The sequence below is a fragment of the Phalacrocorax carbo genome, chromosome 7, assembly GCF_963921805.1.
Source record: "Phalacrocorax carbo chromosome 7, bPhaCar2.1, whole genome shotgun sequence".
NCBI classification, from domain to species: Eukaryota; Metazoa; Chordata; class Aves; order Suliformes; family Phalacrocoracidae; genus Phalacrocorax; species Phalacrocorax carbo.
Genome location: NC_087519.1, coordinates 49,634,405 through 49,649,284, shown reverse-complemented (window position 1 = coordinate 49,649,284; position 14,880 = coordinate 49,634,405).

Below are 14,880 nucleotides of genomic sequence, written 5' to 3'. Positions count from 1 at the left end.
AGAAAGTCACTGACTCTTTTCAACATCAGATCTTAACAGTTTTCCCTTCCCATCACTTTTTCTTGAAAGAAAAAGAATGCTACTGATAATACCTCTAACAAAGTTTGGACTAAAATTGAGCTTACTTCAACGTGTTAGTAATCTCTCTGGTTAGTCGGTGATGATTTAAACGCATCTCAGTTTAGTATTCGGAGGTTTAACACACGTGGAGATGTCATTCTGGTGTAGAATTTCTTTTTTCTTTCTTCAAGACATAGTGGTAGAACTGATACCCTAACCAGAAGACCAAAAAGAGCATCTGAACTGATGCAGTTCTGTGACATCGCTTGCTTTTCTGTTGCAAGTAGACCAAATCTAGCGTTGCAAGCTTGCCGCTAAGGGTTACAGGTGTGGTTCTCTGTATTTCTGCCTTCATACAACATACAAATGGTTACGGTTTGGTTTTAAGGGCTTTTTTTCTTTTCGTTTCTATTTCCTCCTATGCCTGTTGTAGGGATGGCTAGAGCTAAACCAGTGTCAAGGGATTTGCACAGAATAATGATCTGTTCTGCCCAGTTAGACAAAGGGAAAAGGGGTGGTGGCGGTGGTGAAACACTAGTTCATTTTTTTTGAGCTTCTAGGGTGAGTCTACACGTCTTCCTGTGTACATCAACTTTTAGTCACCTGACTTTACAAAACATAGATTCTATGAACTAACTTGGCAATCAATTTGGATTTTGAAATAGGATATCACGTTTATTGTATTGAAGTATTCTAGGATTCATGTGGACACACAGCTACTTTTCAGTAGTGTGGCAGACTCTGCAGGTCTGACTCTTTTTTTAACCTTTTTGGATGTGGCCATTTTCTGCTTTCCAGCAACTCCCAGTATAATATGCACCAGTGCAAAGGACTGCTTGGTGGGAAGGTGGTCTGGCCATTTTTGGTAGTTACACAGTACAAGAATGGGTGAACCTGGCAAGGATTGAATTAGATTGTGGGAGAGATTTTGAGGGCTCCTTTGTTATCTTGTGAGCAAGTGTTTCCTTTTTCTCCTTTCAACTAAAGAAAACACACAAGGAGTGATTTTGGTGTGTAATCTTTAAATATTAGTTTTCCAACAGTCTCGGGGTTTTTTTTCCCCATGACTTTTTTGTTAAAAGCTTGGTGTGAGATGCAGGAAAAACTTGGCTCCACCACTCTTCTGCTTAGAGCCTTGTTATAAAGATATTTAGTGCCAGAGAACGGAAGAATTGGGGAAGGCTGAAAGCCTAGGAAGTGTCTTCTGTCCATTGTCAAGCTTCATGTCCTGGTTTTGATAACAAAAGCAATTTACTTGTAAGTTTACATATCAGAGTGCTGCTGACCTAAGCAGGATTAGCATATGGCAATAATCAGATGTTTCTCGATGCTTGGAGGAACTCTTGTGCTTCACAGAGATTATCTGCCCATCTCTGACGAGGAGACTCTACCCACGTATTGACAATTCCATCAAGAGTCCATCAAGACTCCTGTCTCATACTGTTCTCATGAAATTACCTTTCCCAGTGGACCTACCAGATTGCCTGGCACCAGTGTGTGACTTCTACAGGCAAGTATAGCTGGTAGCAAGTTGCCAAATATTTTTCAGTCCATTTCTGTATCTCATTGTTTTAAACATCAGTTCTTCCTCCAGCTTGCCAGAAGAGAAATATTTGGCATAGTGATAAAGGGATGATGTGAAATTTGTGTTATTACCAAGTGCTATAGTTCCAAGACTTCTACTCTCCTTGTCTTCCACTAGGTATCTTAGTGTGTTTCAGGGAAGGTCACAGAATCACTGGTGAGTTATCACCAGACTGGCAGTATCCAGCAGGGTGCTGTGCTGTTATGCCAGATTCTGATGTGTGTATGTGAGAGCTTAATATGAAACAGCCGTGTTTCCATGACCATTAATGAGCAAATCCACAGTGTAAAATGAATGTGCCTCGTTCTCAAAATACAGACAGTCTTAACAGCTGTTTAGTTCAGTCGAATGCTTATTTCTAAAGCACTTACCTGGGAGTCCCTGAAATATTTTAATTGGCTGCCATTTGGCTGCCTGCCTCATAATGTCTAAGTTTGTTGTTGGTTTGTTTTTTGTTTTTTGTTTTTTTTTTTTTTATGTAGAAGGGGCACTCATCCAAGTAGTCAAGTTCTAGAAACCACATCAGGTGCTCTCTACTTCTGCTAATGTAGTTGGCTGTACACACAAGAATATATTAAGATTCCAAAGTGAGAATTGAGATTTTCCTGTCCATGCTTCATTTCAACCAGCTCTGGCATTGAACGAATTCAACTCAAAACACTGTTGGGGACGCTACTCGTGCTGGTTCTGTAAAGGTCTCTGGTACGTACCCTAGGACACTTCCTCTAACAGAGCAGAGCTCTGTTCTACTGTTTGTTTCTAACCTTTGATAGACTTTAAGATGCTGTCCTTTGCTGCATCTCATTTATAAAAATTAAGGTTGTTCTTTCCTCCATGATCACTGGCTTACGTGCACCTCATTCAATTATCAGAAACACATAAACCCAATTAGTTTTAATTTATCCAGACCCCTTAGATCAGGGAAAAATACATCTGTCTTTTTCATTTGAAAAATGGATTCTGCAAATTGCAAGCCATCAACACAAGGGCATTTCTAAATTATTTTGGTCGAGAGAAGTGTTCCGTGACTGTTTAATTAGGATTAATTAGGTTGTTGAATATGCTTATGCTTTTTGTAAGGGAGGGAAACATGATAATCTACTTTGTACTAGTACTAGAGATCAGTTCACAAGCACAAGAAAAGGAAACCTCAAAAAACCACCAATATGTTTCCAGATATTGAGGGATGTAAAGACCCTTGAAAATAAAAGCCATCTTTGATTTCAGGAAAACAGAGGGATTTTAAGTGCTGATTTCCAAAGGAAGTAGAACGATGTTAAGGAAGAAATGTTCAGCAGAATACCTGTTCCAGTGGTTTGGCTTTATTTCACTCAAACTTGGCACTTGCACAGGCTTTTTGAGAAGCAAAGGTCAGTTTCTGCAGTCAATCAACGGGTCATTTCGGGTTTGCTTCCGAGCAGTAGCTAAGAAGGAAGGCAAAGTTTGCAGGGTGGCAAGTGTGAAACCTTGGTAGGTTAGAATTAGGTTCTGTTCAGCTAAAAGTTCTGGAAAAAAAAACCCAAATCCTCAGTAAATCCTTTACGAATATCCACACCAAGTAGTACTTCAGGATTTAGCCAAATGTGTACATAAAGCATTTCTCTAAACCTAATTCAACATGAATTATCTACTATTAATATACTGAAGAATGCAAACTGTTCTTTTTTTAACAGCGTTGCAGTTATGGTACGTTTTCTTAATTATTTTGGAAGAAGGAATAGTAAAACTCCTATAAATTTCTTCTATTTTCCTTTGTCTAGTGTGACATGCAAGACATGGTGTCTTGCATGTGTTACATTTGCTATAGATTTGTCTACACAAGGTTGAAAATTCCTGGCTGAAGAGCTCCTTATTCCCTTGGAAAAGAGCCTCCATGATTTTCTGCTGTGGTAAGCTGTTTTTTTCTGTACCATAAATCAATGGCAGTGGATGCAGGAACTTTTAAATAAGTAGTTACATAAAGATATAGAGGTGAACCTCGTGCATTGGGAGTTACTCTTGGATCTACTTCAGATTCTGTTTCTAACCATAAATGGCTGTAAAATAGGCAATCCATTCTGTAGGAGGAACTCGATGCGATAAAGAAATGGCTGAGACAGAGGAACGAAAACCTGTCTATATTCTTCCACTGAAACATGGAATGCACGCCAGCACGGCTTTCCACTTTGCACAGATTTTCTTCCTAGAAAACTATTTTGAGGGGAGAATGAAGAGGGCAAAGCATTTCTCCAGTTTTGTTGCTGGGACAGCTTCAGTTTTTCAACTGACTAGAAGACTGACAATGGCTATGTATTAAAGGAGGATGCTTGTCTAGTTTGGAAACCTGTATGAGGGAGAAATAGGAGCTAGAAAAAGCGTAGGACAACCTTTGCTAAAGGAGTTGGATAAAATCAATCCAGATACCTGTTGGGGGAGAGGTATATGTAGTCCATAAATGGTTCTTTGTGTCTAAATTTCTTTGTTTTGTCATACTGGTGGATTTCTCTGCAGAAATTGTATTTCCTTGCTTTGTGTCTGTGCTCCCAGTAGCTCTGTGCTCACACTTCCCACGGCAAGGTGAAATTATAAGGGAACTTGTCTGAGCAGATGTGTCTCAGAGGTGTGAGAGACTCCTTCCATTGTGAAGGAGGCCAAGAACACAGGGTCTGGAAAGAAATAGCCCCTGAGCCTGTGTCGCCGTGACCTGCAGATGGTACAGATGCACTGTTCAGGCTCAGAGAGCTCACCTGTGATAGTCTCCAATCTTTTCATAAATAGTGGCCCATGATGTGGTGCACACAGCTATTTCTGCCAATGCTGTTTCTGCACCAGAGCCCTGACAAGGCATTTTTTTTTTTTAATTGTAAGTTTGAATCATTTCTACAGGGGGAAAAAAAAAAAAAGAAGAGTTAGTTTTCTTCTTGCTGAAGAAAAGTTAATTGAATGTGGCTCTGTTTGAAAAATGTGAACGCTTTTCTTAATGTATTATGAATATATAGGCCTGAAAAAGCAATGCTCAGTTGCATTGTTTCTGCCTGGCTACTGCAGCTTACCAAATACATGTATACTTTCTCCACTACTATATTGCATTTTCCTATTTACTATATTACATTAGAATTACTATTAAATTATCAATTAGAGCCATCACGTGTTGCTTAAAACACAGCTACTGTTCTTGGCATTATTTGCATTTAGACGTTAAAGTGCTGTAAAAACAGTGTTTATGATCACAATTAGAACACCAGCTTTGTAACAGAAGGAACAAAGAGCTTTTTAAAAAAAATCTCAGAGACATTTGAGGCAAAGAGGTTCCATATCATCCGTCCTCCTTAATTCCAGTCATTAAGCTTTCACAGATTATTTCTCTCTTGACTAAGATGTTCTTACACTGGGTTTTGGGTTTTTTTTCTTTCCCCACCACTCCAAATGGCCCGGACACAGACAGGATTGACAGATTGAGAGCTCTTTATTGATTCCGTGGGTGGTGCTGCAAGGCCGTTCTTAGTTGGTGGAGCGACTTGTGTGGTTAATTCCAATAACGAACGAGAGGCTGGCATGCTAACTAGTTATGCGACCCCCGAGCAGTTGGTGTCCAGCTTCTTAGGGGGACAAGTGGCGTTCAGCCACCCAAGATTGAGCAATAACAGGTCTGTGATGCCCTTAGATGTCTGGGGCTGTGTGTGCGCTACACTGACTGGCTCAGCTTGTGCCTACCTGTTGAACCCCATTCGTGATGGGGATCGGGGGTTGCAATTTGTCCCCATGTCATAAGATCGTGTTAGTTAAGTCCCTGTGCTTTGTACATACTGCCCATCGCTGCTGCCAATGGGATGGTTTAGTGAGGTCCTCGGATCGGCCCTGGGGGGTTGGCCCCAGCCCTGCTGGAGCATTGGGAAGAAGGTTGAACTCAAATATCGAGAGGAAGTAAAGTTGTAACAAGGCTTTCGCAGGTGAAAACGGCTTCGAGCTGTGTCAGGGGAGGTTTAGGTTGGTTATTAGGAAAAATTTCCTCACTGACAGAGTGGTCAGACATTGGAACAGGCTGCCCAGAGAGGTGGGGGAGTCACCATCCCTGGGGGTATTTAAAAGATGCATAGACGTGGCACTTCAAGGCACGGTTTAGGTGACATGGGGGTTTTGGGCTGACAGTTGGACTTGATGATGCTAGAGGTCTTTTCCAACCTTAATGATTCTGTGATTCTATATCTGTGAGAACAGTACTAAAACATGCTAAACAAGGCTAAAGCCTCATCTGCTACACAACGTTCTTTGTAGGTGAGGTGGCCTGTGCCTCAGAAGCAGGCCAGAAAGGAGTGAGGAAACAGAATTATGACAACAGTTTTTAGAATAGGAAGAGCTACGGTTACAAATACAACCTTTTCTGCTCCTGTCCATCCCCCCATTTTCACTTACCTTCTAATTTTGGCATTTTTAAAGGTGACTTTGTGAGTGTACCCATTTAAAAGATTACAAGTTGATTTTGTTGAGGGTTTTTTTTGGAGAAGGTCAGAACAGGAATAGAGACAAGGACTCTGATGACTTTTTACTACCACTGCTAAAAAGAAGAGAATATCCTGGCCTGTCTTTCAGCACAGATTATGCAAATTTTGAATGATGAAATCTTACCAACATCCAAGGACAGCCTATCTGTTCTTAATAAAGTCTGTGTGGAGTCTTGCCAGTGAAAAAGCACATAATGTTCTTAGTCACATTTTTGCCTTCACTGTTTAAATGACTTTGGAATCCATTTTATAAAAGGGACTATGTAATGCAGTATCATTCTCCATCACTGTAATGGACCCACTGCCTGCATTAGCTACTGCATCCTGGGCTTACCTGCTTTCACCCTAGTCTGTCAACCTGCTGTACATGGTTGCTTGGAACGAGGGGCTTGGAGTGTCAAGAGCAGCACCCCCATGTATCGTTTGTTAAGAGAAGAGCTCCTGGAAATGATTTCTAGAGTCTTTCAACAGCTATGAACTTTCTCAAGTGTAAGAGACAGGGTTCAGGCTAATAAACTGCCTGAGTAATATAGAGCTAAGGAAATAACGTTCTAAAAAAATGTTCTAGTACAGGGAATATATTCTGTGCCCAGCATCATGTGGTGACTGGCTTGACTTCTGCTGTGAGCTAAACACCTTTTTAGATTGCCCAGTTTTTACAAAACACTATCCATGTTTTTGGTTCTAAAATAATTCCCCAGACATGCAAAATTTCATCCCTAGCAGGCATTGTCGTAGTAGGTGCTAACAGCGACAGTCTAAAAGTTCTCGCATTCCGCTGTCTCAATTTCATGTGCTTATTTGCAGTGCTTGTGAGATTAATGTGGAATGAAATAACATCTTCAGCTTGGTTGCAGGTAGACTAATATTTCCCATGCAGGAATCTCTAGTATTTGATTTCCCATGCAGGCTTGATTATAAATTAGCCTGTCCTCCTTGTGTTGTAGCCAAGGTTGGGAAATCTAGAACTGGACACGAGCAATTCTAAATGATGTTCATGTGTCTCTATTTCCCTTTTCAAACTCATGCTGTTGAATGCTTTGAAATCTCATGCATTCTGTGGGTTTGGGATGGGATTGGGGGGTGTGCGGAATTTCCATTTTGATGGAGTACAGCACTAAACTTCAATGTCAGTGTAGGTATTAAGCAAGCTAATTAGATTTTTCAGTTTTCAAGCTGGAAAGCTTCATGGCCCATATGGAAAGACATTGCTAAATTAAATAGATCAGAATTTGCTCTGTCTGTAGGAAATGCAGTATGGCAGGAGACAGTACCCTGCTTTGCATGGAATATTTTTTGCTAGTTTACATTTTTAACAGAGGTATTGAAGCAACCTCAGGTGTCTTCTGCTGTATGTTTAAGAAATGGTTAGGTCATGAAATTCTTAAGTGGGCTTGAAGGTTTAAGAACTGTTTCAACCATGACGTTATTCGCCAGGCCAAAGTTAAGAAGGAGTAAACTATTGTTCCTGGGTCAGCTTTAATTTTACTAGGAACTTTTAAGGCCTTGTTGGCAAGAACTTATTTTCATGGAAAATATTTGAAATTAATATAATTTGTATTTAAAGGTTACTGGAGATCATCCTGGTATTTTACAAACCACTTAAAAGAATAAGGAGATTGCTGTTCTGAGGAGTTTGCTGTTTAAAATGCTGTTCACTTCATCAAAAACCAATACAGAAATGTCATGATTACCCTTTATTTTTTTTCTATATTGCACTGGGAGCATGAAGTATCTTTTCATAATTTAACAGACATTTGTAACTTACACCACTTCAGAAGACAGTGTTTTATAGCTATATGCTGTTCCGTTCTGCAGTACAAATTAAAACTTGCTTAACTCTCTTAGATAAGCATCGCCAGGTAACATTTCTTATGCTGCATGAGATGGCTGTTCTGAAAGTCAAAATAGCTTTCTAGGGAATATTTCACGTGTTAATTTTCCTACCTGAATATATTTGGCAATGTAATTCTGGGAAAGTTTATGAGTTTGCTTATATAACTTATGTGTAATGCTTGAAAATACCAATAATCTTAAAGTAAACCATTTCCCCTCCGCTTCCCTGCAGCATTTTATACTGAAACTTTAAAAGTTGGGATGTTCAACTTCTACATTAATGTCTTTTGTATTTACATTTTCGCACAATGTGAAGCTGCAGAAAGGAGAGCTGTGTAGCAGTACTAGGACCACGCCTTATGGCGTGGTGTGCCGGGAGCCGCGCATAGGCGTAGGATATCACGCTACATAAACTGTTTCACAACAGTGGGGTCTGTCTTTCACTTACAGGACTTCGACCTGTCCGCAGGGTGTTTGCCATTGCTACTTTGTACGGCGTTGACATTGAACAAGGCAGCTGAAGAATGATGAGGTTTCTTTCCTGACAGTTTTTTAAACAAAATAAAATGCATACTGCTCAACAAGAGTTTTTTCATTTAGTCAAATATCAGGAAAAGACATAACCGTAGAGTGTTGTTAGTTGCAGATAACTTGCCCAGACAGCTGTACTCCCAGCATGTTGTCAAAGACAAACTTGTCTTGGAAGCCAAAGCAGCCTCGGAAGCTGAGCAATTTAAAACACACAGCAAAAGTTCTGGGCCACACCGTGGTATTAACAATGCTAAGTAGTCTGCCAAGGCGTAGGAAACTCACTCTCAGAGTAACGCAGTTATTTTTCCTGCTTGGCGTTAAGACTCTATTACTCCTGTCTCCTGTGCGTTCTGGAAAGCACGAAAACAAACAAGTGCAGCGGTGTTTAATAACAGTTCATCTCGTGAAGGAAGATGAATAAGGCCAGATGTCCTGTCCAGGAAAGATCTACTGGAACGAGGAAGAGCTCTGCTGGAAAACCTCAGAAGCCCTTAATGGCAACTCCTTTGCATCCTCCCTCCAAAAGATGCATCTTAATGATCTTTGAAAAGCTGGAAGAGACGAGCAGGTTTGTTGCGGTTCTCTTGGGAGCCCCCAGCCCTGTTACCCACATGGTTGCCCATGCTGGTTTGATGTGTGACTGCGTCCTGAACTGCTGTTTCCACAACGGTTAGCAACAGGCCTTAAGTTAACAATGCTTTTAAAAAATGTTTTATAATCTCTTAAAATGTTTCTGTATGAATGTAAATAAGAAAAGGGAGCTAAGCCTTGTGAGGCCAGGCATGAGCTTTGTTTCATGTGAAAATGTTTGATTTGTCACTTTTGAGTGTGTCCAGAAATTCAACAGGTGTTTAAAGCAAATCACGCTGAAAAGTGCTAAATATCCTGACACGTGCTATTGCTGTTTCTTCCTAATTAAAACATAATTCCAAACAGCATAATCTCTCCTCCTTTTGGTGATGCCCATTCTATGTTTGACTCTTCATTTTGATTCAAATTCTGTTGTCTTCTAATATGAAAATCTCTGCGCTTTTAAAAGTCACTCATAATTTACAAATCACTTAAACATTTTTTCATGAGTGACAACTAAGGGTTTGTGCCTGCAAGTACCACTGCATGAAATGCGCTATTTAAAGCAAAATCTGTTTGCTTCAGAGAGAAGAAAAATGCTCTGAATTTGAACAATGTGTCAAAATGTCAACTGAATTGTCAGGCAAATGTGGCAGCTGTTCCATTCTTAGGTTCATGTTATATAAAAGATAACTGAGGAATGTTGTAGCTGGTTTTATTTGTTTTGTTTAGTGAAAGTATTTTTTATTAGAAATTACTTTTTCTGTAATCCTCTATGACAGTAAAGAGCCAAACTTTTATCTAGGCTTCTGAATAAACGGCCTCTTTCTTCTATGCACGGGTGTTGACTGCCGTGAGAGACCTAGCCCAGTTTCCTCCCACATTTTTCTGTGCTTTCTCTTCACGTTCTCCAGCTGCCCTTGCCCCCTTTCATTCCAGGAGTGCTCATCGAGATGCGCTATATTGCAAGTTCAAGTAAATAAACCCTTCTTGTGTAAACATTCGCAATTCCTTCTCCTTGTCTTTATCTCCTGTTATAGGAGGCATCTATGGCTTGTTCCTCAAACTTTGCTTCCTGTCCTTAATTGCTTCTCTTCCTTTCCATTGTAGCTGGTAATGAACAAATGGAGGGGAGAGAAGATGAGAGAAGGAAAAGATGTGGCTGATTGCACAGCGGAATTGGTCTTTAATGATGAGTTTTCCATTTGGGGCACTTTCTACAGAAATTTCTGGTCTCCGGGCCTCTCCCCCCACCCGACCACCCCTTCCATCTCAACCCTTGCTGCAGTCAAGGGAAGGTTCTCCTGATTTTTTTCTTGATTCCCTACTGTTAGGCAGTGCCTTGAGCCCTGTTCCTCAGCAGGCTCTCTGGCTCCAGCCTTTGTTTTGTTCATCAGTGTTCCTTTTTGGTAGGCAGCCCTCAGCAGGGGTTTTGCTAGTCCTTCTCAACGCTTCGTATAGATCTCAGGTCAGGAAACTAAAAACAATCAATTGCTATTCTTTTGTGTGTGTGACAGTCAACAACTAAAAGCTCCCACAAGGTGCACACAACATGATTCTTCCATACCAATTCTAACTTTGGAAGATGCGTACATTTTCATCAAATGAGAACGTTTTACTTATTTTGGGTGATTAGAAACGTAGCATCCAGTAGACAAAATCCTATTAAAGTCAGCTTCGGTTCCAGGCTGGTTTTCCAGAAGGTGAGGGGAGTAGGGAAAGGAATGGTAGAGAGAGAGGTAGAGTAGGTTTAATTGTATGGATGCATACAGTGCGTGTGTATGACTGTAAAACTAAGGAATTGTTTCATATTTTGTCATAGGGGAACTAGATTTAAAATGAAAAGATTACATATTGCAAGAGCAGCGATGTACTTATTGATGCTCAACCTTATGTCCATACCTTTTCAGAGTGTGTGAGTATAAAAGCAGCATAAATGGCCTAATAAAGGCAAATGATTTGTAGCAAGGTTGTGGAATATATAGGAGCTTTAGCATTATGACTTCGGTCAGATTCCTTTATTGTACCTACCTCACTTAACCCAGCGGGAAAAGTGGCAAACAAGCTACGTCTTGTAGAAAAACAGACACCACATTAGTAGTTGAGGTTTTTTTCTAGGTAAATGAAATTGCAAAATGTGAGTTTTCTGTAGGGTTTGTTGAACTGAATTGACCTTTGTAACACAGCTCTATTCTCTTTAGCGATCCTCAGGTTTTGAACCAAATCAATAAATTGAGCAGTAACACTTTGTAAAGACCAGATGGTCTTCACCCAAATCTTCTAAGGGAATTAAAATGTGAAATTACCAGACTGCTGCTGGGGTATACCACTAAAATCTGCCTCAGTGCAGAAGGAATAGCAGGGAGTAACTATTATACCAGCTTTCATGGTGTTTCAGTGTGTAGCTGAATTCAAAGACCAGTAAGTCTGACTTATTAGTGCAGCGTAAGAAACAAGTAAGGTAGTCAGAGGAATGGATAAACATATGTTGGAGAGTTAGCACTGTAACTTTTTTAAACAGTACCTGAAAGATCATAGCTGCTTGGAGAAGTTAACAAGTATGTTGATGGGGGTGACATAAGTTACCTATTGTGTGTAGATTTTTCCATAAAGCCTCTACAAAATTATAAAAAGCTTTTAGAAGATTAATCCAATGCTGGTTCAAAGAGCAGGCTTTTTATGCATTTGCAACTTCTTTAATAAAAAAAAAGAGGACCCCAAGGATAGGATTGTATGTTTTCATGTTGAGGACGATTATAAAGCCTGAACAACGTAACAAATGTGATCTGGAAAAGGAGGTAAATAGGTGACAATTTGCTCTTGATACAAAATGACTCAGAATATTCTAATTAAAACTGACTGTGGAAGCTTAGAGAAGTGATTGGATGGCGGAGGAAATTGAATATTGATAAATGAATTACTGTCTCTGGGTGGGAAGGAACCTGAGTCAAAGTCATGGATGAGTTTTAAATTTGCTAGCTGGGGAATAATCATTGTCTATCGTTCCTTGAAAATGTGAGCTGAACGGCAATCAGGCTGCCACATATGTAATTCTTTATGTAGATGCTGGTTACGCTGCACGGTTCAGTGTACAGGGGTAGTGTTGATTTAGTGTTAGAAGGAGGATTCAAATTCCCTGCCTACTCTAGGAAGAAGTTTCTCCAGTAGAGGCCCTAGAAGAAGCAGTCCTGTATCAGCAAGTCTAACCCTTATTTTGCAGGCAGCACAAAAAATTTACGTGTGTGTGGTTGGCTGTTTTTTGCCTGTTGACACCATGTTTGGGAGGTGCTGCCAGAACCTCGCTGCTCTAAGAGTCAAGCTGGAACCTTCATCTCACTTCCAGATTAACTTTGATTTTATTTTTTATTTGTCCATCAGAAATGTATTTATTTTTAAACAGTATTTTTAGTTCAAATGGATCTTCCCTCCCCATTAATGCATTTCTTCCAATTCATTGTATCTAATGAGAGAGCATATGACTAAATCACCTTTTTATGAGTGCAGCTATGCTTGGTATAAAAGGTGTGCTAGATACATTGTTTAGTAACGTAGTTAAATGGTTTAGAAGAGGTTTAGTGAGGCCAACCACATGCATGATGAAGTGAATGACTTTTGAGATGCCATGAAGACTGACTGTATAATGCTCATAAAATTCCTTATTTGTTGCATAGATGCAAAATCTGGCATTTGGCAGAGCTAGGAGAAACCATGTGGATGATATTGATCAAAGGTGCTTATGGAAAATGATACTGCAAAGCATCAAGTAAGTGATAAGAATATATAATGGCACAGTTTGAGAAAGAATGAAGCTGTCATCAACAGAAATTGGTAAATTTGGGGGCAAACTTGCTGTATAGTTTCTTTTTTCTATTCCTCCAATAAAGCTTGATGCTTACATTTAACATTCAGATAAGATGCATTAAATAATGGCATTTTAAGACTGGCACTAAAGCCCAAATTATTCTAAAATTAAGAAAATTAACTACAGAAGAATGGTCTATAACATGTGTCGAAGAAGTTTGTAAGTCACTAAGTAAAAGCTAAATAATTTTCTCATGATCCAGTGCTCAACTTTATGTAGGGATAAATAATTTCCTTTTCCAGTAGTTCAGTAACTGGAAACACTCTGTGTCCAAGCTAGAGGTTTAGCTTACATTGCTTTTTGAGGGCTGTATTACATTGCAAATCTAAGGCTAATCAATAAATAATAAAGAATTTGGGTGTTTTTCAGGGATGTGATTTCTGTAATTTCCTAAGGAAACATAACAATGGAGAGAACCCATTCTCTTCTCCTATTGAACAGAGAACAGTTAATCTTGCATTTGACAGTTCTGTAATCTGATTTATATCCAGTTTACTGCTGGCCACCTGTGAACAATTTTTTTTTAATCTTGAGAGCACTCATTTGTCCGTGAAGGATGTGGCTCAGGATCTTCGGCCTGCCACAACAGCTGGGTGCTTAATTCAGACATTTGGAGTTATTGAATCTTGATTTTTGGTAGGGATTTCAGTAGGCTTGTAGAATGACTACTGCAGTCTGTTAGAAGGAAAATTGCCTTTCATGCTGGGGTGTTTGCTACCGTCATCTCCTGTGAAGTTTGTCCCATTGCATGCCAAATGAAATTTAACCAAACTGCCTGATTAGTCTGCTAGATACTAAAATGAAACAGTCCTTAGCTTTTGATAATGGTGTTAATATTGTCCTCTTGATTTAGTAATTTAGGCAAAATGCTTTCAGCTGTTCTAATTTTTTCAGGGGGTCGGGAGGGGTGGGGCATTCTCTCCTGTAAATGTGGTACAGGTCATTCAGCTCAACTATTTACACTCTTTTTTCTTTGTTCACTGTACTATTGCCATCAGTATGCCTGTGATGCACTGCTCTGTCTTGCCTTTTCATCAGATTCAAACTATTCAACTACTTTTGCTTGCTCAGTGCTTCGCTGAGGTTGGCTGAAACTGTAATGCAGTGGATAGAGTGAGGTTATCTGAGATACTACAGAGATTTCTGCTTCCCCTCTTGGTAGGACAGCTTATTATTCATTTGAATAGCTTGCTTTATCAGGTCCTTGTTGGACTCAGAACTCTTTTGAACTTACCTGTTGCACTGGTAAGTTGTACATTTGTGTGTACATTTTGGGACTCCTCCTTTCAGGACCAAACATCTGTCTGAGGTGACTTCTAAGGCTTCTAGTTTGGCCTGTTGAGGTGTATGGTGCGTGTGACTGTATAGGGTTTGCATAGCAAAGTTTTTGTGGGGGAGGGTGACGAGTGGCTTCTGTCAGAAGCTGCCAGAAGCTTCCCCCAATATTCAACAGAACCAACACCATCTGGCTCCAAGATGAACCCACCACTGGCCAAAGCCAAGCCCATCAGCGCCAGTGGTAGCGCCTCTGGGAAAACATAGTTGAGGGGAAGAACCAAACTGCACAATTGTAGCCCGGGAAGAGAGGACTGAGAAGGTGTGAGAGGAACAGCCCTGCAGACATCAAGGTCAGGGAAGAAGGAGGGGAGGAGGTGCTCCAGGTGCCAGAGCAGAGATTCCCCTGCAGCCCCTGGTGAAGACCATGGTGAAGCAGGCTGTCCCCCTGCAGCCCGTCGAGGTTAACGGGGGAGCAGATACCCACCTGCAGCCCCTGGAGGTTAGTGGTGGAGCAGATACCCACCTGCAGCCCGTGGAGGTTAATGGGGGAGCAGATACCCACCTGCAGCCTGTGGAGGTTAATGGGGGAGCGGATATCCACCTGCAGCCCCTGGAGGTTAGTGGTGGAGCAGATACCCACCTGCAGCCCCTGGAGGTTAGTGGTGGAGCAGATACCC